The sequence below is a fragment of the Kogia breviceps genome, chromosome 5 (genome assembly GCF_026419965.1).
Source record: "Kogia breviceps isolate mKogBre1 chromosome 5, mKogBre1 haplotype 1, whole genome shotgun sequence".
NCBI classification, from domain to species: Eukaryota; Metazoa; Chordata; class Mammalia; order Artiodactyla; family Physeteridae; genus Kogia; species Kogia breviceps.
In genome coordinates, this window is record NC_081314.1 from 42,839,165 (window position 1) to 42,865,335 (window position 26,171).

Here is a 26,171-nt window from a genome sequence, read left to right on the forward strand (position 1 = left end):
ATCATATACAGGTCTGCCTCTGGAAGCCTAACCCAATAAGTCCATGTTTGGGCCTGGTAATCTGCATTTCTAAACAAGTTCCCCAAGTTATTCTGGCATGCACTGACTGGGAAATTAATTCTACACCCTTGGGAACAGAGGTGGGGATGGCTGATCTGTCTCCATTAATTGGTATTTGAGGAATTTGTCAATCCTCATGTGCATATGTTCATACTTTTCCACAATAGTTTGGTTTCATATGACAAAATACATAATCTGGTTGCAAGAGCAAAAATGCCACTCTTGATAATCAGAGATGTTTTTATTCCAAATTTTGCAATACAGAAGGAAGAGTTGAGGCATGAATACTGAACTTGTTGGGACTTATCTGAAACTTGGCAGTCTGGGATGTGTAAGGAGGGAGGTGGGCAACAGCTGGGAGACAGATTCTGAGCAGAGATGGCAAGGGTGCTGACCTGGAAGAACTCACAGTGTGCTCCAGTATTCAACATGGATGTCCTACATGTGCTACATTCCATCATCTCTCCTTTTTCTATCCCACATTAGGAAAAGAACCCTAAGTACACATGAGTATTTGAGGTCAAAGTGGCAAGCTTCTTACTATCACTATAGATCATGAAATAGACTTGACCTTCTTCCTATCTTTTGAATCCCAGTGTGTTGAGAAGAACTGAATTGCTTTCTGGCAAGTCACGACAATTCTATGGTTCTGGCTCCAAGTGGCTGGAAGAAAGCACCCATGTTTGATTTATTTCAGAGAGATGTTTTGAAGAATTCTTTCAGTCAAGAACCAATAAATATGATAGAATATTTGATTTGATTCAAAAAGCCAAATTTTCACACTCACCTAAGGACCAAGAAAAAGTGATATTTTTGATTACAGAATGTTGGCAGTAAGCATGACAAGAGTTTAAATAAAGTAGTTTATGGATAAGTTGATATAAGCATATGCATTGAGTCGAAATAAAGGTGGCAAATTGGGTGAAGCTTCATAAATGTTTGATAAACCCATAATTAATTTCTTGAAGGATCCAATTTGTTTTATTTTTTTCCCCAGTAAATTTAATTTTATTTTTTAAAATTAATTTTTCTTGGAGTATAGTTGATTTACAATGTTGTGTTTCTGCTGTATCAATTTCTTTTAAATTTTAGCCCATTAAAACCAGCAAAGTATTTTTTACCAGAGTGGAAGCAAGGGCAAAAGACTACCAATGTTCATCTGATGATGGACACTTAGGTTGCTTCCATGTCCTGGCTATTGTAAATAGAGCTGCAATGAACATTGTGGTACATAACTCTTTTTGAATTATGGTTTTCTCAGGGTATATGCCCAGTAGTGGGATTGCTGGCTCATATGGTAGTTCTATTTGTAGTTTTTTAAGGAACCTCCATACTGTTCTCCATAGTGGCTGTATCAATTTACATTCCCACCAGCAGTGCAAAAGTGTTCCCTTTTCTCCACACCCTCTCCAGCATTTATTGTTTCTAGATTTTTTGATGATGGCCATTCTGACCGGTGTGACATGATATCTCATTGTAGTTTTGATTTGCATTTCTCTAATGATTAATGATGTTGAGCATTCTTTCATGTGTTTGTTGGCAATCTGTATATCTTCTTTGGAGAAATGTCTATTTAGGTCTTCTGCCCATTTTTGGATTGGGTTGTTTGTTTTTATGATATTGAGCTGAATGAGCTGCTTGTAAATCATTGGATGAGTGGATAAAGAAGATGTGGCACATATACACAATGGAATATTACTCAGCCATAAAAAGAAAGGAAATTGAGTTATTTGTAGTGAGGTGGATGGACCTAGAGTCTGTCATACAGAGTGAAGTAAGTCAGAAAGAGAAAGACAAATACCATATGCTAACACATATATATGGAATCTAAGATTAAAAAAAGGTCATGAAGAACCTAGGGGTAAGATGGGAATGGAGATGCAGACCTACTAGAGAATGGACTTGAGGATGTGGGGAGGGGGAAGGGTAAGCTGTGACGAAGTGAGAGAGTGGCAAGGACATATACACACTACCAAATGTAAATTAGATAGCTAGTGGGAAGCAGCCGAATAGCACAGGGAGATCAGCTCGGTGCTTTGTGACCACCTAGAGGGGTGGGATAGGGAGGGTGGGAGGGAGGGAGACACAAGAGGGAAGAGATATGGGAACATGTGTATATGTATAACTAATTCACTTTGTTATAAAGCAGAAACTAACACAGCATTGTAAAGCAACTATACTCCAATAAAGATGTTAAAAAAATAAAAAAATAAAACTTCCAAATACTTTTAAAAAAAAGACTACCAATGTTCCAATGTCATGAAAATGTTGGCATTTCTACAGGGTGTCAGCAGTAAATGTAATCACCAGAACTACTGGCAATGAAAATCTGCATTCCCATGGGATCTCCTTTCATATTGGAAAACAAAGAATTGCAGTGTTTTTTTTTTTTTTTCTAATCAGTGGTTGCCACCTGCATTTAACAACTACGTATTGAGAATCTAGTACTAGTATGTATTACTATGTGTACTAGACCATAGAGGGTGCTGATGTGGAAAAAGCTCATTGGAGAGGCTTTCTTTTTCTTCATTTGGAATCAATTAGTGAGATAATCATACTCCTCAGCCCTGTTGGTTATTTTGTTGGGGGTGAGGTCCTTCTCTTGCTGTCTTAATTGTCTTCCTTTATCCCTGATACTGCTCTCATTCTTGGACTCTCCTCCCATCTCCCTGTTATATAAGTTCTCACTCTTTGGGGTTTGATATGTTTTTGAACAGATACGTATTCCTGAAAAATATGTAGCAATGTTTAGCGTATTTGTCATTTTCACAAATACGTTATATCATAGACCACATTCTATTTCTCACTTGTTTCACTCAAGATCTCTACATGGTTTTGTATGTGTATTTAGTTTGTTGCCTCTACTGCTGCAATGTGATTTATTAGTGCATTTTCACCACCCACCACATTTTATCTAACCATTCTCCTAAGTATGGGCATCAAGGTTGCCTCCACCTTTGCACCTAGACAGACCATGCAACAATGAATATTCTCATCATACATGTCCCCTTGTGGACATGAGCAAGAATTCTTCTGGGATAATCATTCAGGAGTGAAATTGCTGGATCATAGGGTATGTATAAGAATATAGAGAAAAATATTTTTATGGTTTTGCACAGTTTGGGCTTTCTGAGCAAATTTTACTGAAACTTGGGACCTGGGCTAAAAGAAAAAGCTTTAGAAGTTAATTCATAACTAATCAGAAAGTGAGAGACCATCTAGAGAGATTTATCTTCCCAGAAGTATGTGTTCACATTTCAAGGTGGGGATGAGACCCAGGATTTGGAGACACCCCTGGGTTATCAAGCTGGAGACACTAGTCTTGTCCTCTCCATGGAGCGATTTATCTGCATCCAACAGGTACGAGTAAAAACCCAGCATCCTTCCCAAGGAGCAAAGATTTTTCTCCCCTTCTTTCAGATGAGTGGGGGCGTTGTCCCTCCCCTATGTAAATATCCAGATTCATATTTTCATGGTTCCGTACCTATAATACAGACCTTGGTATGTGTAACATGACATGTGGTTCTCATCATGTTGCCTGAGGGTAAACAACTGAGGCAAAGGGGAAGTGGTGAGGTTATCTGCTGTAAATAATAATAATCGGCTCTGCTCCAGAAACCTTGTTTGCATGACACATTAAAAAATTTAACATTATGCATATCTTTAACTTCTCTAGGTTCTGATAAATTGCTTTTCAGGATGGCTATCCAATTTACATTCCCACCAGCACATCATGAAGAATTCCTTTTCCACATCACAATAAGGGCCTTTCTAGACTCTGAAATTTCTCGAGGAATTTCCATCCAACCACCCTTTCTAATGCCTGAAATAGGCTATGCTTTTGGTGACCACAGTCATAGTCATCGTGATTTGATTGCATCAGGGGCTGGCAACAGTCTACAATGACTTCTAAAACCACTGCTTCTTAAACCATGGGGAAAATCAACCACACTTCTGTAAAAAACATTGTATTTTTCTCTACCTTTATTGCCTTTTGCTGTCATCAGAAGCATTCCAGGTTCTGGGCATCAGACCACCCTTTCCGGGTACAATTATTTTAATACACTAGTGCATATCAACATTTGGCCAGGGTCTAGTTTTATTTTAAGAATGATCATTTTGTCGACTTGTTTACTACTTGGAGTAGTGATCAAGGGGATAAAACTGACTCTTATCATGGACTTAAGGAGAAGGCATTGTTTCCCATGGTATGGGAATTTCAAATGTCTCCGTTTAGTCTTTCAACAGAGCACAGTACTAAGCATTGGTGAAGCAGTAGAGATCAAGGCAGATGGGATAAGATGAACTACTCCTCAGTAGAGAAAGGGATAAAGCAAACTCTGGTCTAGTTACCCAATGGAAAATTCCACAGATAGTAAAATGAAGGAGCTAGATCTACATGTATGAACAGACATTTTTAAAACACAGAAAGCATATTACAAAAGATGTATGCAATACGGTAACACATATGTAAAATTTTAAAACAATGGTACAAAACATTCACAGAAATAATACACACCGACCTCAGGAGAGTATTTGCAACAGTTTATTTCTTTTTGTAAAGGAAAATATTTGAAGTAAATAAGGAAGAAATGTAAACACCTCTTCTATCTTGTGGTGGGAATGGATGTCATCTTTCTGCACTTTCCTTAATTTGTCAGTTATTTCATAATTAAAAAAAAATAAAAGTGAAGCAGAGAACACAGTTCAGTGAAGCAAAGAGACTGGCAGGGGTTAGAATCTGTGAGGGACAAAGGTTCTACGTGTGTGGAGGATTCCTTGGTGCCCTTCAAATCCCTTGTAGAGGGATCTCCTCATTTTGCCTGTGTGAGGCTGTCCTCAGTGGTGATGGTTGTTAAAAGACCATTTATTTCTCCTGATTTTTGCATTTATTCTTATTGGGTGGCTCCATATGAAAGCTTCTTTTAATCTAGCTCTTCAAACTCAGAGACAAAGACATGAAATGCAAAGTGTCTGAAATATGTTCTACTGTTTTGTTTTAGAAAACAAACCAAACCTAAAGAACGCTGGCACCCAGTTCTACGGTAGGGAAGTGTTACAGAATGAGTTAGATGACACAAGTGATACGTAGAAATAAGGTACTTCTCTGCACAGTGGGATGGTATAAAGAACGTAGGTTTGGGAGCCAAAAGGTCTGAGTTTGAGCCCTGCTACTGTCATTCACTAGCAGTTTTTGGGAAATACCTTAATTTCTCGGTGCTTTCAATGTACTTCTCAATCTGCACAATGACTGTGATCCCTAAGCTGCCTCCTTCAGAGAGCTGTTGCCACAAATCAATTCATGCATAACTATGCTACTTTGTAAACTGCAAAGAAGTAATACAAAGTAGTGATAATTATGATGATATGAACAAAGTAAGATAAGATGCTCCTTTTTATGAATATAAAATATACAGTGTTTTTGTCTCAGCTAGATAAATATACATAAATCTTTCTGAAATGAATGACTTGTTTAAGAAACACTGGTATCAGGCGCCTGAGAAACATATTTCATTTTCTAAAAGGTAAGTAACATATTTATCTGTTTTCGTTAGTTTGTTGTCAAACCTACAAATATTGGGTATAATGAGATGCAAACATAGAAGGATGTAATGCAACTGTGAACATTTGAAAGGGTGGTAATGACGTGTGCATGTCTGATGGGGCCATAATGAGATGAGCAAATAGAAATGCACATAGAAATGTGCCTGGGCAGTGGGGTAATGAGGTGCATAAATGGTTGGATGTAATGATAAAGGCATTTGTGAGGGAGGTAATATGATTTATAAATGGAAGCGTTAAATAGGGAGGGTGGAAAGGGCAGGTTGTGATAAGCAGCAGAGTGAAAGAATGCAGTGCTGTGTATGAATGGGGGAGCTAATAATATGTGCATGATGAGGGTGTAATGAGATACAAATGGAATGGCATAATGAGGTTCACAGATGGAGGGATGTAATGAGCTGTGCAGAAAGGAGGGAATAATGACAAGCATAAAAGGAAGGATTTAATACTATGAATAAAGAAATGGGTGTAAGAAGATGTGAGGACGGAAAGGAGGAGCAGAAAAAAAAAGGGGACCTTGGTGAAGGGATGGGAAATAACAAGGTGGCAAATGGAGCACTCGAATGAGATGCTGAGATTAAAGGGTGCAGTGAGGTGTGCCCATTTAGAGAATAATTAGACACACACATAGGGTTATAATGAGGTATCTGAGCCCTGTTCAGACACAGACCATAGCACTCAGTTCTTACAAAAGGAGTGAAAATGGAAAAAATTCAAAGCAGGGCCATAAATATATCTAAATTGTTACAAATCCAAAAAGAGAAAACTAAACAGGTGATTTAACCACAGTCTGGAAGTTTATGAAGTAATGGTTTTACAGGTGCTGTTTATGGGGCACTTACTCTGTGTCAGTGCTCTGCTGGGTGCTTAACTAACTAAATGCATCATCTCATTTTCCCTTCCTAGCAACCCTATGAGGCGAGTGGGTTTCAGTGAGGTTAACCAACTTGAGCAGATTCCCAGAGCGTTTTGGTGGTGGAGATGTGATTCAAGCCAAGTCAGCTGGATTCCAGGTGCCTTTGCCTCTTTTCTGGTGTTTCTGTAAGAGTAGACTGTGGGACATACTGCCTCAGAATCTCCTGGATTGTTTGTCTAAGATGCAGATTCCCAGGCCCACCCAAGCAAATACCCCTTGCAAGATCTGCAGAGGCCCCAGGAATTTGCAGTTAAACAAGTTCTCCAGGGACTCTTGACGTGCTAAGGTCCGAGAATTACTCAGTGAAACCAGCACTGGAGTGACGGTGTTCTAATGCTTCCATTAGCTCTGGGGAAAGATCACGGAGAAAGGGGCTTTCGTGCAGTGTGGGCGGTTGCGTTGGCTACAAGTGGGACTGTGCAAGGAAGTACCAGACCCTGGAATGAGGCGTCAGATGATACTCTGGACTGTATTTAGCAGAGGACTTAAAAAAATGGCTCCTTCCCCTCAGACTGGTCTTCATTAGGAACCCCAAATTATATTGAAAATAGTATAAAAATTCAGAGATCTACTGAAAATAATTAGACTCTAGGAAATATTTGTTTACTGAATTAAAAAATATGAAGATTACTCCACAGTCTGTGACCTCTAAGGGAAAGAGGGTCATGTGTTCTTAGAACCAAAAGTTTGCCAATCTACATGCAACTTTCAGGGTTTTTAAAAAACAAAAAAAGCCAATAGTACCACTGATTCTTCTCCTTCTTGATATGTCTAGTATTGAGATATATAAATTGCTATGATTTTTTAGATTAAAAAACCCCAGAATTTATATCTTGAAATGAGTCTTAAATTTGAATGACGACACACGTTTTAGCGACACAGGTTCTGCCTTTTTATTTTTATTTATTTATTTTTATTATTATTATTATTTTTTTGCGGTATGCGGGCCTCCACTGTTGTGGCCTCTCCCGTTTCGGAGCACAGGCTCCGGACGCGCAGGCCTAGCGGCCATGGCTCACGGGCTTAGTTGCTCCGAGGCATGTGGGATCTTCCCGGACCAGGGCACGAACCCGTGTCTCCTGCATCGGCAGGCGGATTCTCAACCACTGCGCCACCAGGGAAGCCCCCAGGCTCTGCCTTTTTAGAAGTCTGTTTTGGAATTGTTTTTAGAGTATATTCGTGAGCCGCACATGAAAAAGTTTCATTACTTTAGTGAAGTCCAACTTTTAACTTGGAAACTATTATTCAGGTTTTTAAAAATAAATTTATTTATTTGCTTTTGGCTGCATTGGTTCTTCATTGCTGCGCGTGGGCTTTCTCTACTTGCGGCGAGCTGGGGCTACTCTTTGTTCCGGTGCGCAGGCTTCTCATTGCGGTCTTGTTGCCGAGCACGGGCTCTAGGTGTGTGGGCTTCAGTAGTTGTGGTGCAAGAGCTTAGTTGCTCCGCGGCCTGTGGGATCTTCTCGGACTAGGACTCGAACCCATGTCCCCTGCATTGGCAGCCAGATTCTTAACCACTGCGCCACCAGGGAAGCCCTATTACTCAGTTTGAGTAGTCTCCTTTTATAAGAGACTTAAGCCTGGATACATTTTGACTATTGTAAAAATAAACCTCATTCTCAAAAGATGAAAACTTTGTCATTCATTTTGTTGAGAGGGGTCTTGCACAGGAAGTGCAGTAAAACAATACTAGTTCCGGTTTATTGAACTCTTACTATGTATGTCCCAGTCACTGTTCAGTGATTTTGCATATATTTCCAAATCTCATAACATCCCAGTGAACTGGGTACTAGTGTTTTCTGCACTTCGCAGGTAAAGAAGATGAGGCACGGGGGAATTAGATAAAAGAACTGGTAAGTAGTGAAGCCAGGATTCAAACCCAAGTCCTGAGCTTCAAACTACTATACTTCCACCTTGTTTGACAAGGGGTGCTGTTTTTGTCTACTAGCTCAGTGCCCAGTGTCTGTTAGGCATTCATACAATATCCATGATAACATCAAGGGAAAAAGAAAAAGATTGTACTCATGCACTGATTATTTAAGAAAAGAACCTAAACCACTATTGAATTAGAACAGACATTTCAGAGGGACTGCATACCTCTGTTCCCCCAGGAATAGAGGTATTTCGTTAACTATTTTCTGAAGGGTTTTTCTTTCTTTTCTTTTTTTTTTTTTAATTTCCTTGACTGATGCAGAACATCTGGCTGACTGTGAAGGAATGTTCACTACAGTAGTAAAATTGACATGCTTCATTATAAGACAGTCTGGCTGTGAAACATGAAGGAAACACAATACGTGTGATCAGCCAGGATTTAAAATAAACCAAGAAAATATTTATGCCGATTTTAATTTCTTTAAAAAAGCTTATGTACAACATAAGCACAGTATATGTGAATGGTGGTTAGGGGGATATCAATAGTGTGTATTAATTAGCCAAGTAAAAGGGTAATAATTTTCTAGTTTTTAAATAGTGAATGGAACTGTCACTTAGGTTTAATGTGTTTACAAAATCATGTGCAATCACTTAATATAATGAGTTGTATGTATGGAATTGTTTAAATGAGGGGCTCAATTAGATTGTTATAATGTATAGCTGGTTAAGGGGAAAAAAAGAGTGAATCCAAATGAAGGTAGAGACACAATTTAGGGAGGCAAAGTTTAGAATCTGGCTGGACTTCCAAACTCAGTGGTCCTAAGACATCAATAAAAGTCATGCTTATAAAAGTTCCAGAGGACGTGTCAGTTCTCAAGGAGTCTGTTCATCTTCAAGCCTCTCCTCTTACGTTCATCGCAGTAATCCCAGATGAACTATTACATGGCTATGGTGAAAGAATGCAAGTCCACTGATACTAGATAAACTGATAAAAATTCATTTTATGCTTAAGCTAATGCTCAAGCATTGAGTATTACCAATACTTAAGCACTGGGAAATGCTTCCCAGCATCGCAAGCCTTATGCACAGAGCATGGTGTAAACGTGGCCGTAGTCATATTTAGCCTCATCTGGCCTGTCAGCCGTTGTCTGTCTGCCTTCACTTTGGTGAGGAGCTCATCGATGAGCTTCTGCCCTTGTTTCCAAGGGGGAATGGTAGAACATAGGTTGGTGCTGGGAGAAGTAAAGGGGTCTTGCGAAGAGAAGCTCAGCACAAATCCATTGTCTTCATTCAGAAAATAACTTTGCTTTTTTCTGGGCTCTAAAGACCATCTTTCTGTTTCTCAAGTGGGGTCTCCTAGGTGTAGACTCTTCCTCTTCAGCATTTTAAATCTTTTCTTTGGTCTACATCTTTACCCTCTATCTTCTCAAACATAGATCTCCCCTACCTTGAAACTTTTCACCATTTCATTACCACTCAACCAAAAGACAAAAGCCCAAGCCTGGGCTTGGGCTCATTTTAGCCCCTGAACAGCTGATCACTGCTGGAGAAAATCATCTGTCTGTTTTAGTTTAAATCTGTTATCTCAGAACCCAAATGGATGTTCCTTGTCGCTGGACAGTCCTGCCATCTTTCTCTAACAAATTCATGGTCCCTTTCTGTGAGAATTCAATTTCAAACTTTCTCTTTCCTCAAACCTCCTACATTCCATTCCTCCTTCCCTGACTCCACTTTCAGCTGATGGCCTCACCTCTTATTTCACTGAAAAAGATGAAAAGCCATAAAAAAGAACTCACTCATCTTCTCATCACCAAATCCACTAATTGACCTGGGCCTGTGTGGAATCCTTTTTCCTCTCACCTGCTCATCATTCTATCGCCCTCTCTATTGCTTTATTCCAACAACTTATAAAGGTGATTTGGGGGCTTCCATTTTCAACCATCTCCATACTTCCTCCATCACCAACCCATTCAGCACCATACTTTTAAAATGGCTCCCTACCTGTTCTATGTCTCCTTCCTCATTCTTTCCTTCTCAGTTCTCCACCAACTTCTGTTTGAACCCTGCTCTTAAAGCTCCATTAAAACTCTAAGTTGCCAAATTGGATGGATGCTTATCTGTACTTACCTTCCTTGAACTGGTTGCCAAATCCCATCCAATTCCCTTTTCTTTCTTTCTTGGACTCTCTCTTGAGATATGTGACCTCTACACTTTCTGGGTTTCTTTTGTCTCTTGGCTGTTCTCTGGCCTCAATCCTGAACAGGGTCCTTTCCCCCTCTGTGCTCTCTTCCCAGATGGCTTTAATCTTCCCATGGCTTTCATTATCTCTGTGCCAACAATGCCCTCATTTATATATCTGGTCTAAACCATTTCCCATTTGCCCACTAGACAATTCCACTGGAACATCTCACAGGCATTTTAAACTTAAGATGTTCGAAAGTCTCCCTCACCTTTATACCCCACTCACTTACCTCCAAAATTATACTGAATGTGTCATTTATTTCTATCCCTCCAGGACCATAGCAGTTTTTGTTTTTTTTTTTTTTTAACAAAGTTGAGTCTTTAATTTTTTTTTTTTTTTTTTTTTTCGCGGTACGCAGGCCTCTCACTGTTCTCACAGTTGTGGCCTCTCCCGTTGCAGAGCACAGGCTCCAGATGCGCAGGCTGAGCGGCCATGGCTCAAGGGCCCAGCCGCGCGCGCGGCATGTGGGATCTTCCCAGACTGGGGCATGAACCCGTGTGCCCTGCATTGGCAGGTGGACTCTTAACCACTGCGCCACCAGGGAAGCCCCTAGGACCATCCCCGTTTTAACTACTTTTTTTCTCTCCTCTGGATTAGCAATAGTTTCCCTTGTGATCTCCACGATTCTACTTTTGCCCCTTTCTGATCTAGTCTCCACACAGCAGACTGAGTGATCTTTCGAAGACAAGCTGGGTAATGTCTGCTGCTTGAAACTCTTGGGTGGCTTCCCACATACTGCAATAAAATCTCCTTGCCATGGCTAGGCCAGTGGTAAATTCCCCCAGACCAACTCTCAACTCCTTAATCTTCACTTTCCCTTCGTTCACTGGGCTCCACCCTGACCCTTACACTCCTTCCAACACTGCGGAAAGGGAGTGAGTTGACCCCTGCATATGCATGACCATTCACTGGGATGTAGGAAGAGGAAAATGGAATTTCCACATTCTTTTTCATCTCCTCCTTTACAATTTCTATTTTTGAATATGCTTTCTAGTGGAAACAATGAGTATAATACATGTATATAATTTATAAGTAAATAAATATAAACATGGAGGGTGCTCACTCTAAAATTTTTTTCTTATTGTATGTGTGATTTAAATTTGGAAAAGAATGCTCTAATATGCCAAGGTTTTGACTTTCTTTTTAAATTCTTCTTTTGTTTTTTGTTTGTGTGTGTATGTGTATGTGTTTAATCTCAAAACCTTTATGCAAATAGGCTCCTTTGCCAGGAAAACTTGGACACCAGCTCAGAGACTTCCCTGACCATCCATCAAATGCCCTCATCCTTCATCTCTTTCTTCAGGCATTTTATGCTTGTACAACATCTGTCAGTGTGGAATTGTGTATTTATTTACGTGTACATGACTTGTCTTCATGGGGCAGGGCGTGGTTGTTTAGGTTCGGTCTCTGCACAGTGCTTGGCACAGAGCAGGCATTTGTAAAAAATATTTTTAACTGAATGAATGAACTTGAGTCATATTTACCATGACTTCACTGAGATCATTTGTCTCTTCCATGTTACTGCTCATGTCATTTCTCTGTACATGGAACCATTTTCCTCTTTCTTTTAAAAGCCCAGACTTTGTATTTTAATGTCTACCATTCCCCCCAACTTTGCATCTGCATCCACGCTCCATCCTCAATCTGCCCTCCCAATCCCCTTGCCTGTGGTTTCCTATCAGGACTTGCATTCCCATGGAATCTACCCCATAATCACTGGATTTACCACTTGCCCGGCTTCTTTGGATGGATGCTTATTCACACCTTCTTTTTATCTCTTTACTTCACCTTTGCTTCTTAGATATGCCTATCAGGTTTTCCTGGTTCTGACCTCATAGCCTGAAAGCCCAAGAGCCCTCTACCCCATCTAGGATTCTGAAATCTCAAACCTAATTTCCATCTACCCCATTATTATCTAGCTTGCTCCGAAAGGGAGATTCAACACAGCTAACCTCTCTCAGACACCTGGGTTCACACTGTTCTCCTTAGAGGCTGGCCTACCAAAACTTGTTACTTATATCACACATGTAGACTTGAATTTCCGGTAAGATTTTGAAGTTACATTCTATATGTAATAAGCCAACTACTTATTTACTTACTTATGTATTTATTTATTCAAGCACTATGTTAACACGGTAACTCGAAACACTAAACCTAAGCCTTTGGGAGCATCAGAAGGTCTCTTTTTGTTCTACCAAGAATTGGAGCTTTAGTTTTATTTATACTTTGACACTACAGCCAGTTACCCTGGGAACTGTCAAGTGTGTTCGTAGCAATGTGGACTGAAAACAAATCTCCAAGTGTTAGCCACATGGGGTACATTTTATTTCAGCAGTAAATTTAATTTTTTTTGGTTTCATTTCCATAATGGGCATAGCTTCGAGAACTCATTTCTATGACATATGGAATTTCTCCATGCTTTGGGAACTGGAACATGTGTGTCAATAAAAGAGACCCCTCTCTCACATTCCAGCCCTTCAGCAATCTCTGCACCAGCTTTGTCAACTGTCTGGTCCTCTGATAATCAGAGCACTGCTCCCTCTGAAGGGCTAGGTGCACGTGTGCCCTGGAATGGAATTATTAATAGTATCTCTAGTTACTCCACAGAGGCCATTCTCTTCATTTCTTAAATAAATCAATGGATTTTCTGCCCTTTTTCTAAAATCCTTATTTTACAATGAAAATTGGTTATCTTAAAATGGAATTTTCATTTTTATTATGTATTTTAAAAATTCATTGCTCTATCTTCAGCATCTAGAAGACTACCTGGCAATTGTAAGCACTCTAATTATTTACTGGAAACATAAATGAATATCTCCTCCTTCCTTAAGATGTTAAAGACCAATATCTTTGACATTGCCAATATGATGCTGCATCACTCATCTCTGCTTAGTAAAATAAAATGTTCTTTATTTAAATAAACTGCTCATTTACATTTAGTTACAAAAAGCAATATAAGTAAAAGTGGTACTTCCGTAATAATATTTTTCCCTTGATTGTAAAAGAAATAGTATACTTAGAAAAAATTTAGAAGATAGCTAATCCCATCAACCAGAGCTAATCATTGCTAGCATTTTGGTATATTTTCTTTCAGCTGTCTTAATGGGCAAATCTCCAAATCACCTTCATTATATAAATAATTTTGCATCCCACAATGTGGTATCTGATGTAAGCATTGTTTCATTTCATTAAACATTTTTCATAAACATGATTTTTCATGGTTTCTTAATATTCTTCCCTATAGATGGATGTCTATATATTACTTTAATTGTCCCATCTTTAGACATATATATTATGTACATTATTATGATATATCACATATTGTAAATTATTTTATATTAATAATCTAAATTATATATTAGAAAATATTATACTATATTGTGTTATAATGTGTATATATATATTTTTAATAGATATTTACTGGAGTATAACTGCTTCACAATACTGTGTTAGCTTCTGTTGCACAACAAAGCGAATCAGCCATATGCATACACATATCCTCATAACCCCCCCCCCCCCCTTTTTCTTTTTGGTACACAGGCCTCTCACTGTTGTGGCCTCTCCCGTTGCGGAGCGCAGGCTCCAGACGCACAGGCTCAGCGGCCATGGCTCACGGGTCTAGCTGCTCCGTGACATGTGGGATCTTCCTGGACCGGGGCACGAACCCGTGTCCCCTGCATCGGCAGGCGGACTCTCAACCACTGCCTGCGCCACCAGGGAAGCCCACCCCTCCCTCTTGAGTCTCCCTCCCATCATCCCTATCCCACCCCTCTAGGTCCTGGCAAAGCATGGAGCTGATCCCCCTGTGCTATACTGCTGTTTCCCACCAGCCAACTATTTTACATTCGCTAGTGTATATATTTCGATGCTATGCTCACTTCGCCCCAGCTTCCCCCTCCCACCCCAAGCATATGTATACAACACTTTCATTTTCCCACCTTTAGACATTTAGGCTGTTAACAGATTACTCCACAGTATTTTTTTGGTGTGTGTACCTTAAGTTCTATACACATTTCAGATTATTTCTTTAGAACAGATTCTTAGTAGAATCACTGTGTTAAAGGATATGAGTATTTTTAAGATTCTTGACCTGCATTGCTAAATTACGTATTCAGAAATGTTGAAATAATTTACACTCTGACTAGAAATGTGTGAAAGTGTCTAAACTCCCTTACTCTAGCCAGCACTGATTATTGCCTTTTTAAAAATGGATTAAAAAGGTACTGTTATTTTAATTTCAATTTTTTAATCTTGACCACTAATGAGGCTGAATACTTTTTCTGCACTCAAAGTCTCCTTTGAATTATTTGCTCATGTCTTTGGCCCACTGATTATTGATTTGTATGAACCCACACTATCTTAAGGATATTAAACTTGTCTTTCATACTTGTTACACATATTTTCAAGTTACTAAATAGATTTTGTTTTTATAAATTTTATATTTTTTGTAGTTAAATATATTAATCCTCTACTCTTAGACATTACTTACAGGTTTAATCAGAAAAGAAAAGAAAAAAGAAAAATAAAGAAAGGAAGAAAGGAAGGAAGGAAGAAAGAGAAAGAAAGAAAGAGAGAGAAAGAGAAGGAAAGAAAGAAAGAGAAGGAAAGAAAGAGAAGCATGTACAAAGGATAATGTAACAAACACGCATGACCCTGCAGGCCAAATTTAACAATTGCTAATATTTGGCTTCTGATTTTTTAAAAACAAAATTACAGATGAAATTGAGATCTCCTTAATTTTCTTTCCAGTAACATTTCCCTCCTTCCTTTCCCTAGTTCCTCGTTATCCAGAGGCAATGCCATCATGAATTTGGTGTGATTCCAAATATGCTGTTGTATTTTTATCACAAGAATATGTACCCATAAATAATGCATAATACTGCTCAGTGTGTTTTAAAAATTTATGCAAGCTATGATACTATTCATATCATAATTTTGCAACTTGCTTATTAAAAATCAATATTATGTTTTTAAGATTTATTCCATGTTACTACACATAGGTCTAATTAATTCACTTTCACTGCCTGTGTAGCATGACTATATCAAGACATTTTTCTGTGTCCTTCTAATGATGAACATTTGCATTGTTCCTGATTTTTTGGTGCAAACAATGTTCACGTAACATCTGTATATGTCTTCTGGTGCAAGTATGTGAGAGTTTCACCTAGAAATGTAATTGCAAGATAGTAGGGTACATGATTTTATAATATAACCAGCTATTGCCAGATTGCCCTTTTGAAAAGGTTGTAAAGGAAAATTTGTCTTAAATCTTGTCTAGGACTGAACATTTTTATATGTTATAATATAAAACCTCCTTGTGGAAAGAAATGAGCATTTCTTACTTAAATGTTCTGATAGAAAGAAAGAAAGAAAAAAAGAAAGAAAGAAAGAAAGAAAGGAGGGGGGAAAAAGGAAGGAAGGAAGCAAGGGAAGAAAGAAAGAATATGTGAGGTTTTGGATATGTTAATTAACTAGATGGGGGAAATCCTTTGTGGGGAAAAATGCTTAAGGGATTTTTCTGATAAGTTGTAAATGTAATTAATTGACACTTCTGGAAAGCTACTCACCCACCCTGAATGCCAGCTAGCTGTCACTTATGAGTCTAATTATTGACTACATATATTTTTTTTCTTAACTACTTTTTTCTTTTTTAAGGAGATAAAGCTGTTTTAGTCTCATATGTCATGTATGAACATTCTTATATTTTCACATCTTTGCCAAAACTTGTATTGCCACAATTTTTTATTCTTGCCAGTCTGATCATTGTAAATGGTATTTAATCTTTAACATTTTAAATCAATTATTTCAATGATTTTTAGTGAGTCTAAACATCCTTTCTTAGGTGTTTTGGCCACTTGAGTTTTTGTTCAGTGAATTTTCTGTTCATGTTCTTTGCCCAGTTTTCTCTTGGGTTGTTTGTCTCTTCCTTGTTGATGTATAGGAGAGTTTTGTGTGTTACACATATTTTATTTTATTTATTTACTTTAATTTTAAAATTTTATTTAATTTATTTTTTTATACAGTAGGTTCTTATTTGTCATCAATTATATATACATCAGTGTATACATGTCAATCCCAATCTCCCAATTCATCCCACCACCACCCCCACCACAGCTTTTCCCTCTCGGTGTCCATATATTTGTTCTCTACATCTGTGTCTCAACTTCTGCCACGCAAACCAGTTCATCTGTACCATTTTTCTAGGTTCCACATACATGTGTTAATATACGGTATTTGTTTTTCTCTTTCTGACTTACTTCACTCTGTATGACAGTCTCTTGGTCCATCCACGTCTCTACAAATGACTCAATGTTGTTCCTTTTTATGGCTGAGTAATATTCCATTGTATATATGTACCACTTCTTCTTTATCCATTCGTCTGTCGATGTACATTTAGGTTGCTTCCATGCCCTGGCTATTGTAAATAGTGCTGCAATGAACATTGGGGTGCATGGGTCTTTTTGAATTATGGTTTTCTCTGGGTATAGCCCAGTATGGGATTGCTGGATCATATAGTAATTCTATTTTTAGTTTTTTAAGGAACCTCCATAGTGGCTGTGTCAATTTACATTCCCACCAACAGTGCAAGAGGGTTCCCTTTTTTCCACACCCTCTCCAGCATTTGTTGTTTGTAAATTTTCTGATGATGCCCATTCTAACTGGTGTGAGGTGATACCTCATTGTAGTTTTCATTTTAATTTCTCTAATGATTAGTGATGTTGAGCAGCTTTTTATGTGGTTCTTGGCCATCTGTATGTCTTCTTTGGAGAAACATCTATTTAGGTCTTCTGCCCATTTTTGGATTGGATTGTTTGTTTTTTTAATATCGAGGTGCATGAGCTGTTTATATATATTTTGGAGATTAATCCTTTGTCCGTTGATTCATTTGCAAACATATTCTCCCATTCTGAGGGTTGTCTTTTCGTCTTGTTTATGGTCTCCTTTGCTGTGCAAAAGTGTTTAAGTTTAATTAGGTCCCATTTGTTTATTTTTGTTTTTATTTTTATTACTCTAGGAGGTGGGTCAAAAAAGATCTTGCTGTGATTTATGTCAGAGTGTTCTTCCTATGTTTTCCTCTAAGAGTTTTAGAGTGTCCAGTCTTACATTTAGGTCTCTAATCTATTTTGAGTTTATTTTCATGTATGGCGTTAGGGAGTATTCTAATTTCATTCTTTTACATGTAGTTGTCCAGTTTTCCCAGCACCACTTATTGAAGAGACTGTCTTTTCTCCATTATATATCCTAGCCTCCTTTGCCATAGATTAGTTGGCCATAGGTGCGTGGGTTTATCTCTGGGCTTTATATCTTGTTCCATTGATCTGTTTCTGTTTTTGTGCCAGTACCATATTATCTTGATTACTGTAGCTTTGTAGTATAGTCTGAAGTCAAGGAGTCTGATTTCTCCAGCTCCGTAGCTTTCCCTCAAGACTGCTTTGGCTATTCGGGGTCTTTTTTGTCTCCATACAAATTTTAAGATTTTTTGTTCTAGTTCCATAAAAAATGCCATTGGTAATTTGATAGGGATTGCATTGAATCTGTAGATTGCTTTGGGCAGTGTAGTCATTTTCATAATATTGATTCTTCCAATCCAAGAACATGGTATATCTCTCCATCTGTTGGTATCAACTTTAATTTCTTTCATTAGTGTCTTATAGTTTTCTGCATACAGGTCTTCTGTCTCCCTAGGTAGGTTTATTCCTAGGTATTTTATTTTTTGTTGCAATGGTAAATGGGAGTGTTTCCTTAATTTCTCTTTCAGATTTTTCATCATTAGTGTACAGGAATGCAAGAGATTTCTGTGCATTAATTTTGTATCCTGCAACTTTACCAAATTCATTGATTAGCTTTAGTAGTTTTCTGGTGGCATTTTTAGGATTCTCTACATATAGTATCATGTCATCTGCAAACAGTGACAGTTTTACTTCTTCTTTTCCAATTTGTATTCCTTTTATTTCTTTTTCTTCTCTGATTGCCATGGCTAGGACTTCCAAAACTATGTTGAATAATAGTGGTGAGAATGGACATCCTTGTCTTATTCCTGATCTTAGAGGAAATGCTTTCAGTTTTTCACCATTGAGAATGATGTTGCTGTGGGTGTGTCGTATATAGCCTTCATTATGTTGAGTTAGGTTCCCTCTATGCCCACTTTCTGGAGAGTTTTTATCATATATGGGGGTTGAATTTTGTAAAAAGCTTTTTCTGCATCTATTGAGATGATCATATGGTTTTATTCTTCAGTTTGTTAATATGGTGTATCACATTGATTGATTTGCATATATTGAAGAATCCTTGCATCCCTGGGATAAATCCCACTTGATCATGTTGTATGATCCTTTTAATGTGTTGTTGCATTCTGTTTGCTAGTATTTTGTTAAGGATTTTTGCATCTATATTTATCAGTGATATTGGTCTGTAATTTTCCTTTTTTGTAGTATCTTTGTCTGGTTTTGGTATCAGGGTGATGGTGGCCTCATAGAATGAATTTGGGAGAGTTCCTTCCTCTGCAAGTTTTTGGAAGAGTTTGAGAAGGATGGTTGTTAGCTCTTCTCTAAATGTTTGATAGAATTCACCTGTGAAGCCATCTGGTCTTGGACTTTTGTTTGTTGGAAAATTTTCAAACACAGTTTCAATTTCATTACTTGTGATTGGTCTGTTCATATTTTCTATCTCTTCCTGGTTCAGTCTTGGAAGGTTATACCTTCCTAAGAATGTGTCCATTTCTTCCAGGTTGTCCATTTTATTGGCCTAGAGTTACTTGTAATAGTCTCTTAGGATGCTTTGTATTTCTGTGGTGTCTGTTGTAACTTCTCCATTTTCATTTCTAATTTTAATGATTTGAGTCCTCTCCCTCTTTTTCTTGATGAGTCTGGTTAATGGTTTATCAATTTTGTTTATCTTCTCAAAGAACCAGCTTTTAGTTTTATTGATCTTTGCTATTGTTTTCTTTGTTTCTATTTCATTTATTGCTGCTCTGATCTTTATGATTTCTTTCCTGCTAACTTTGGGTTTTGTTTGTTTTTCTTTCTCTAGTTCCTTTAGGTGTAAGGTTAGATTGTTTATTTGAGATTTTTCTTGTTTCTTGAGGTAGGTTTGTATAGCTATAAACTTCCCTCTTAGAACTGCTTTTGCTGCATCCCATAGGTTTTGGATCGTCATGTTTTCTTGTCATTTGTCTCTAGGTACTTTTTGATTTCCTCTTTGATTTCTTCAGTGATCGCTTGGTTATTTAGTAATGTATTGTTTAGCTTCCATGTGTTTGTTTTTTTATGTTTTTTTCCCTGTAATTCATTTCTAATCTCATAGCATTGTAGTCAGAAAAGATGCTAGATATGATTTCAATTTTCTTAAATTTTCTGAGGCTTGATTTGTGATCCAAGATGTGATCTATCCTGGAGAATATTCCATGCACACTTGAGAAGAAAGTGTAATCTGCTGTTTTTGGATGGAATGTTCTATAAATATCACTTAAATCTATCTGGTCTATTGTGTCATTTAAAGCTTGTGTTTCCTTATTTATTTTCATTTTGGATAATCTGTCCATTGGTGTAAGTGACGATTTAAAGTCCCCCACTATTATTGTGTTACTGTCGATTTCCTCTTTTATAGCTGTTAGCAGTTGCCTTATGTATTAAGGTGCTCCTATGTTGGGTGCATATATAATTATTATACCTTCTTGGATTGATCCCTTGATCGTTATGTAGTGTCCTTCCTTGTCTCTTGTAACATTATTTTAAAGTGTATTTTATCTGATATGAGTATTGCTACTCCAGCTTTCTTTTGATTTCCATTTGCATGGAATATCTTTTTCCATCCCCTCACTTTCAGTCTGTATGTGTCACTAGGTCTGAAGTGGGTGTCATATAGACAGCATATATATGGGTCTTGTTTTTGTATCCATTTAGCAAGCCTGTGTCTTTTGGTTGGAGCAATTAATCCATTCACATTTAAGGTAATTATCGATATGTATGTTCCTATGACCATTTTCTTAATTGTTATGGGTTTGTTTTTGTAGCTCCTTTTCTTCTCTTGTGTTTCCCACTTAGAGAAGTTCCTTTAGCATTTGTTGTAGAGCTGGTTTGGTGGTGCTGAATTCTCTTAGCTTTTGCTTTTCTGTAAAGCTTTTGATTTCTCCATCGAATCTGAATGAGATCCTTGCCAGGTAGAGTAATCTTTGTTGTAGGTTCTTCCCTTTCATCACTTTAAGTATATCATGCCACTCCCTTCTGACTTGTAGAGTTTCTGCTGAGAAATCAGCTGTTAACCTTATGGGAGTTCCCTTGCATGTTATTTGTCGTTTTTCCCTTGCTGCTTTCAATACTTTTCTTTGTCTTTAATTTTTGCCAGTTTGATTACTATGTGTCTCGGCATGTTTCTCCTTGGGTTTATCCTGTATGGGACTTGCTGCATTTCCTGGACTTGGGTGGCTATTTCCTTTCCCATGTTAGGGAACTTTCCGACTATCATCTCTTCAAGTATTTTCTCTGGTCCTTTGTCTCTCTCTCTCTTCTCCTTCTGGGACCCCTATAATGTGAATGTTGGTGTGTTTAATGTTGTCCCAGAGGTCTCTTAGGCTGTCTTCATTTCTTTTCATTCTTTTTTCTTTAGTCTGTTCCACAGCAGTGAATTCCAGCATTCTGTCTTCCAGGGTCATTTATCAGTTCTTCTGCCTCGGTTATTCTGCTATTGATTCCTTCTAGCGTAGTTTTCATTTCAGTTATTGTATTGTTCATCTCCATTTGTTCTTTAATTCTTCTAGGTCTTCGTTAAACTTTTCTTGCATCTTCTCAATGTTTGCCTCCATTCTTTTTCCGAGGTCCTGGATCACCTTCACTATCATTATTCTGAATTCTTTTTGTGGAAGGTTGTCTATCTCCACTTCATTTCGTTGTTTTTCTGGGGTTTTATCTTGTTCCTTTATCTGGTACATAGCCCTCTGCCTTTTCATCTTGTCTATCTTTCATTGAATGTGTTTTTTTTTCCCCACAGACTGCAGGATTGCAGTTCTTCTTGCTTCTGCTGTCTGCCCTCTGGTGGCTGATGCTATCTAAGAGGCTTGTACAAGTTTCCTGATGGAAGGGACTGGTGGTGGGTAGAGCTGACTGTTGCTCTGGTGGGCAGAGCTCAGTAAAACTTTAATCTGCTTGACTGCTGATAGGTGGGGCTGGGTTCCCTCCCTGTTGGTTGTTTGGCTTGAGGCAACCCAACACTGGAGACTACCTGGGCTCTTTGATGGGGCTAATGACAGACTCTGGGAGGGCTCACGCCAAGGAGTACTTCCCAGAACTTCTGCTGCCAGTGTCCTTGTCCCCACGGTGAGCCACAGCCACCTCCTGCCTCTTCAGGAGACCCTCCAGCACTAGTAGGTAGGTCTGGTTCAGTCTCCTATGGGGTCACTGTTCCTTCCCCTGGGTCCCGATATGCACACTATTTTGTGTGTGTCCTTCCAAGAGTGGAGTCTCTGTTTCTCCCAGTCCTGTCGAAGTCCTGTAATCAAATCCTGCTGGCCTTCAAAGTCTGATTCTCTGGGAATTCCTCCTCCCATTGCCATACCCCCAGGTTGGGGATCCTGACGTGTGGCTCAGAACCTTCACTCCAGTGGGTGGACTTGTGTGATATAAGTGTTCTCTAGTTTGTGAGTCACCCACCCAGCAGTTATGGGATTTGATTTTACTGTGATTGTGCCCCTCCTACCATCTCATTGTGGCTTCTCCTTTGTCTTTGTATGTGGGGTATCTTTTTTGGTGTGTTCCAGCATCTTCCTGTCAATGATTGTCCAGCTGCTAGTTGTGATTCTGGTGTTCTCACGAGAGGGAGAGAAAGCACATCTTTCTACTCTGCCATCTTGGTTCAGGACCTTTACACATATTTTAAGTAACTTCTCCCAGGTTGTGCTTGCCTTTTAACTTTGTTGTGGTGTAATTTGTCATACAGAAATTTAAACTTTTTTTTTTTTTTTTTTTTTTTTTTTTGTGGTACACGGGCCTCTCACTGTTGTGGCCTCTCCCATCCCATTGCGGAGCGCAGGCTCCGGATGCACAGGCTCAGCGGCCATGGCTCACGGGCCCAGCCGCTCTGCAGCATGTGGGATCTTCCCGGACCGGGGCACGAACCCGTGTCCCCTGCATCGGCAGGCGGATTCTCAACCACTGCACCACCAGGGAAGCCCAGAAATTTAAACTTTTTAAGTACTTGACTCTATTCATATTTCCTTTATGATTTCTGTTTACTTATGTCTTAAATTCTTTCTTATCCTGAAGTCACAAAGACAACTATGGGTATTTTCTTCTAATTGTTGTAATGTTTCATTGATTACATTTAGAGCTTTATCTGTAGTTAGTTTATTTATTATAGTGTCTGGGTGGGATCTAATTTTATCTTTTCCATCTAAAAAGTCACATGCCCCCCATACTATTTTTAAAATATTTTATTTTCTCCTGACTGGAAATCTCCTTTCTATCATCTACCAAGTGTCCATATATGCTTGGAACTATCTCTGGACTCTTTATTCCTTATTAGTATTAATTTATCCCTATAGCAATAATCACCTCCTCATCTTATTGTGCTTTTAGAATAAGTTTTCATTTCCTAGTAGAAAAATTTTCTCCTCTCTGTTCTTTTTCAGAACTGTTTTGGTTATTCTCAAATCTAGGATCACTTTGTCAAACTCCATGAAGAAATTCTGTTGCTATTATGATTGGAAATATATTGTATTTATGATTTGAGAGAAAATTTCCATTTGTGTAATCAGTGTTCCTAGCCATGAGAAGGGCATATCTTTCCATTAATCGAGGTTTAAAAAAATGTTTTTATTACTATTTAAAATTAAGAAAAGTAGTCAAGATACGCAGGTTATACTCCCATAACAAACACCAAAACTTCTGTCTTTAACAAAACAGAAGATTGTTCCTTCATCATGTGAAGTGTGTGGTGGGTCTGGGTGGCTCTCCAGAGCAGCAGTCCTCTATGTGGTAGCTTGGGGTTCCAGGTTGTGTTCATCTTCTGGCAACTCAATATCAACATTTGCTTCTGCAGTCCCCATGGTAGGGGAAGAAAGGGAAGATGGAGAATGGAACACTGGCTTTGAAAAGCTTCTGTCTGGAGTGACACATATCCCTTCTCATGTATCATTGGCTGAAGCAAGTCACATGACCAAGGATTACTTCAAGAGGCAGGGAATTGTAATTTTACAAGCCAGAGTAGAGAAAACCGAGATATATTGGTGGTGGTCCCGATGTCACCATGGTGTATGCTCGTGCTCTAGCTCTGCCCCTGACTAGGTAGGTGACCTATGACAGGTCCCTAAGCTTCCAATTTTAACATCTGGAAAGCGACAGGATTTATTTACTTATTCAACTGATACTCATCATTTATGGAGAGCCTACCATGTGCCAGGCACTGTGTGACCCTGGAAATATAATGGTAAACATAGTGCATCCCTTGCCCTCAAGCAGTTTACAATTTAACAGATAACTTACTGTTGATTTTCAATTCTAAAATTCTAAGATTTTATTAAATGAATTCTCAATAACAAACTCTCCACAGCATTATATTCTAGAGACTTAGGCATTTTCTCAGAAGCATCTTCCTTTTTTTGTATACCTGAATCCAGTTGGCTGCAGTATTAATTCTATCACAGCAACAGGTACACACATGCCCATCATTTTCAAATCACTAGTGTATGTACAGACTGGTACATATGGTGAAAAGAAAGCAGACTTTGGACCATTCTCACAGCTATTGTGAATTTCATGGGAAGAGCACTTCATAAAATAAAGAGAGTAGAAAATCAATTTGATTGAGAAATACCCAGGTCGATAAATTTTGTCACACAGTGCACATTCCAGACATCAAAGTTTTTCTATTACTTATGAATAAACCAAATTATAAAGTTTTAAAAATTTATAAAACATTTTGGTTTGCAGTTAATTTTTCCCTAGAGGAATATTTATTGTATGAAATAGAAGAAATATGAATAAGTATACTTGTGAGCATGCACAAAACTGGTTTGCCAAGTTTTTGGGGTTTTTTTCAGCCTCTTAGGACTTGAAGCAGTCTGCCAAGGTTTAATTTCCAAGTTCCCTCTAGTTAAACTACAGTTCACAATGAAACATTTATAAGAATTTGAGGCATTGTCTTTAAACATGATACAAAACTTTAAAATTTGCAGGAACTACGCAAAGAATTCCATTCTACTTTGCATTGATGCAACTATGGCATTTCCTTTATTCTTAATATGACATATCTAATTCTTAAACCAAAGCCAAAAAACAGTGATGCAATAATTGGGTGTGGCTTCAGTGTCTTACAGACCATACTAACTAAACTTCTGATTAATCACACCCATTTCTCATCTTTTTACAATCCTTCAGCACTTAAGAGGTATTGAGTTTGTTTCAGAATGCAACAGTTTTTGATTAATTTGCTAGTTGTTTGTACTTTGAGTTTATTTAATATTAGTATGTTTGTCCCCCTTCTCAATAGTAAAACAAGGACAAAGACCATGATCATATACTCTCAGAATCTCTGGTTTGATCAGTAAGCATCCAATGCTTATTACTGGGCTTTCTTGAAGGCAAAATAAGGATAATCAGGATCTCTGAGTATGACAAGGATTTACAGAAGCTGCCAATTTACTAAGGAGAGATCAATAACCATTCTCTTGAAGGCAAAATAAGGATAATCAGGATCTCTGAGTATGACAAGGATTTACAGAAGCTGCCAATTTACTAAGGAGAGATCAATAACCATTCTCTATTCTCATTATCCATGTTCTTCCCGAGTTATCCAATCTACTGTCATGACATCAAGTGCTATCTTTGACTCCCAAATCCATTATCTCCAGTCATGTCCTTCTTCTTGAGGTCCACAGTGGCAATTCAACCACCATCACCACCTGGTTATCTACACAAACCACTCACACTCAAAATATGTAAGCCAGAATGATTTATCTTCTTCCTTCACGTCAGCTTCCCTTGTGGTCTCTCTTTTTCAAGATGGTGCCATCATCCATTGGCCACACAATGCACCTGGAGTCATCCTTGGTTCTTTCAATTTCCTTGTCAGGCACCAAGTCCTGTTGATTCTGTTTCTTTAATGGCTCTTGAATCCATCCTCTTCCTACAACTTCCAACTTTAGTTCAGGCCTTCATTTCCTACCTGACTACAGTAGTTGCTTCCTTTGTAGTCTTCCTGTCTCCAGTCAGGCTTCCTCTAATCATTCTCTCCATAGCCAGGCCTGTGACCTTTCTCATGGGCAGATCTGATCACGGCAGTGAACGTCCACTTCTGGTTACACTCTGTTGACTTGATAGGCGTAGTTCCACATTTTGGTCCTTTCCCAGTTCAAGAGCCTGCTCAGGAGGTCTCGGCCAACTGTGTCCTGAGAGTGATGCCCCTACTTCCACACTCCTAAAACGCTCTGTCTCACATCATCTTTGTCTGTCTCAACAGAGCTCTTTCCCACCCTGACCTTCCTGTTCACTTTGTCTTCCTTTTCTAGCTTTGTGGTGACAGCAGAGG

The 26,171-nt window shown here is 38.5% G+C and overlaps 1 protein-coding gene across 2 annotated transcripts in view; it reads right to left on the reverse strand.

The window, feature by feature from the left end:
• VEPH1 (ventricular zone expressed PH domain containing 1) overlaps positions 1–26,171 on the reverse strand; it is a 219,817-nt gene that overhangs the window by 26,750 nt on the left and 166,896 nt on the right. The window lies entirely within an intron of this gene.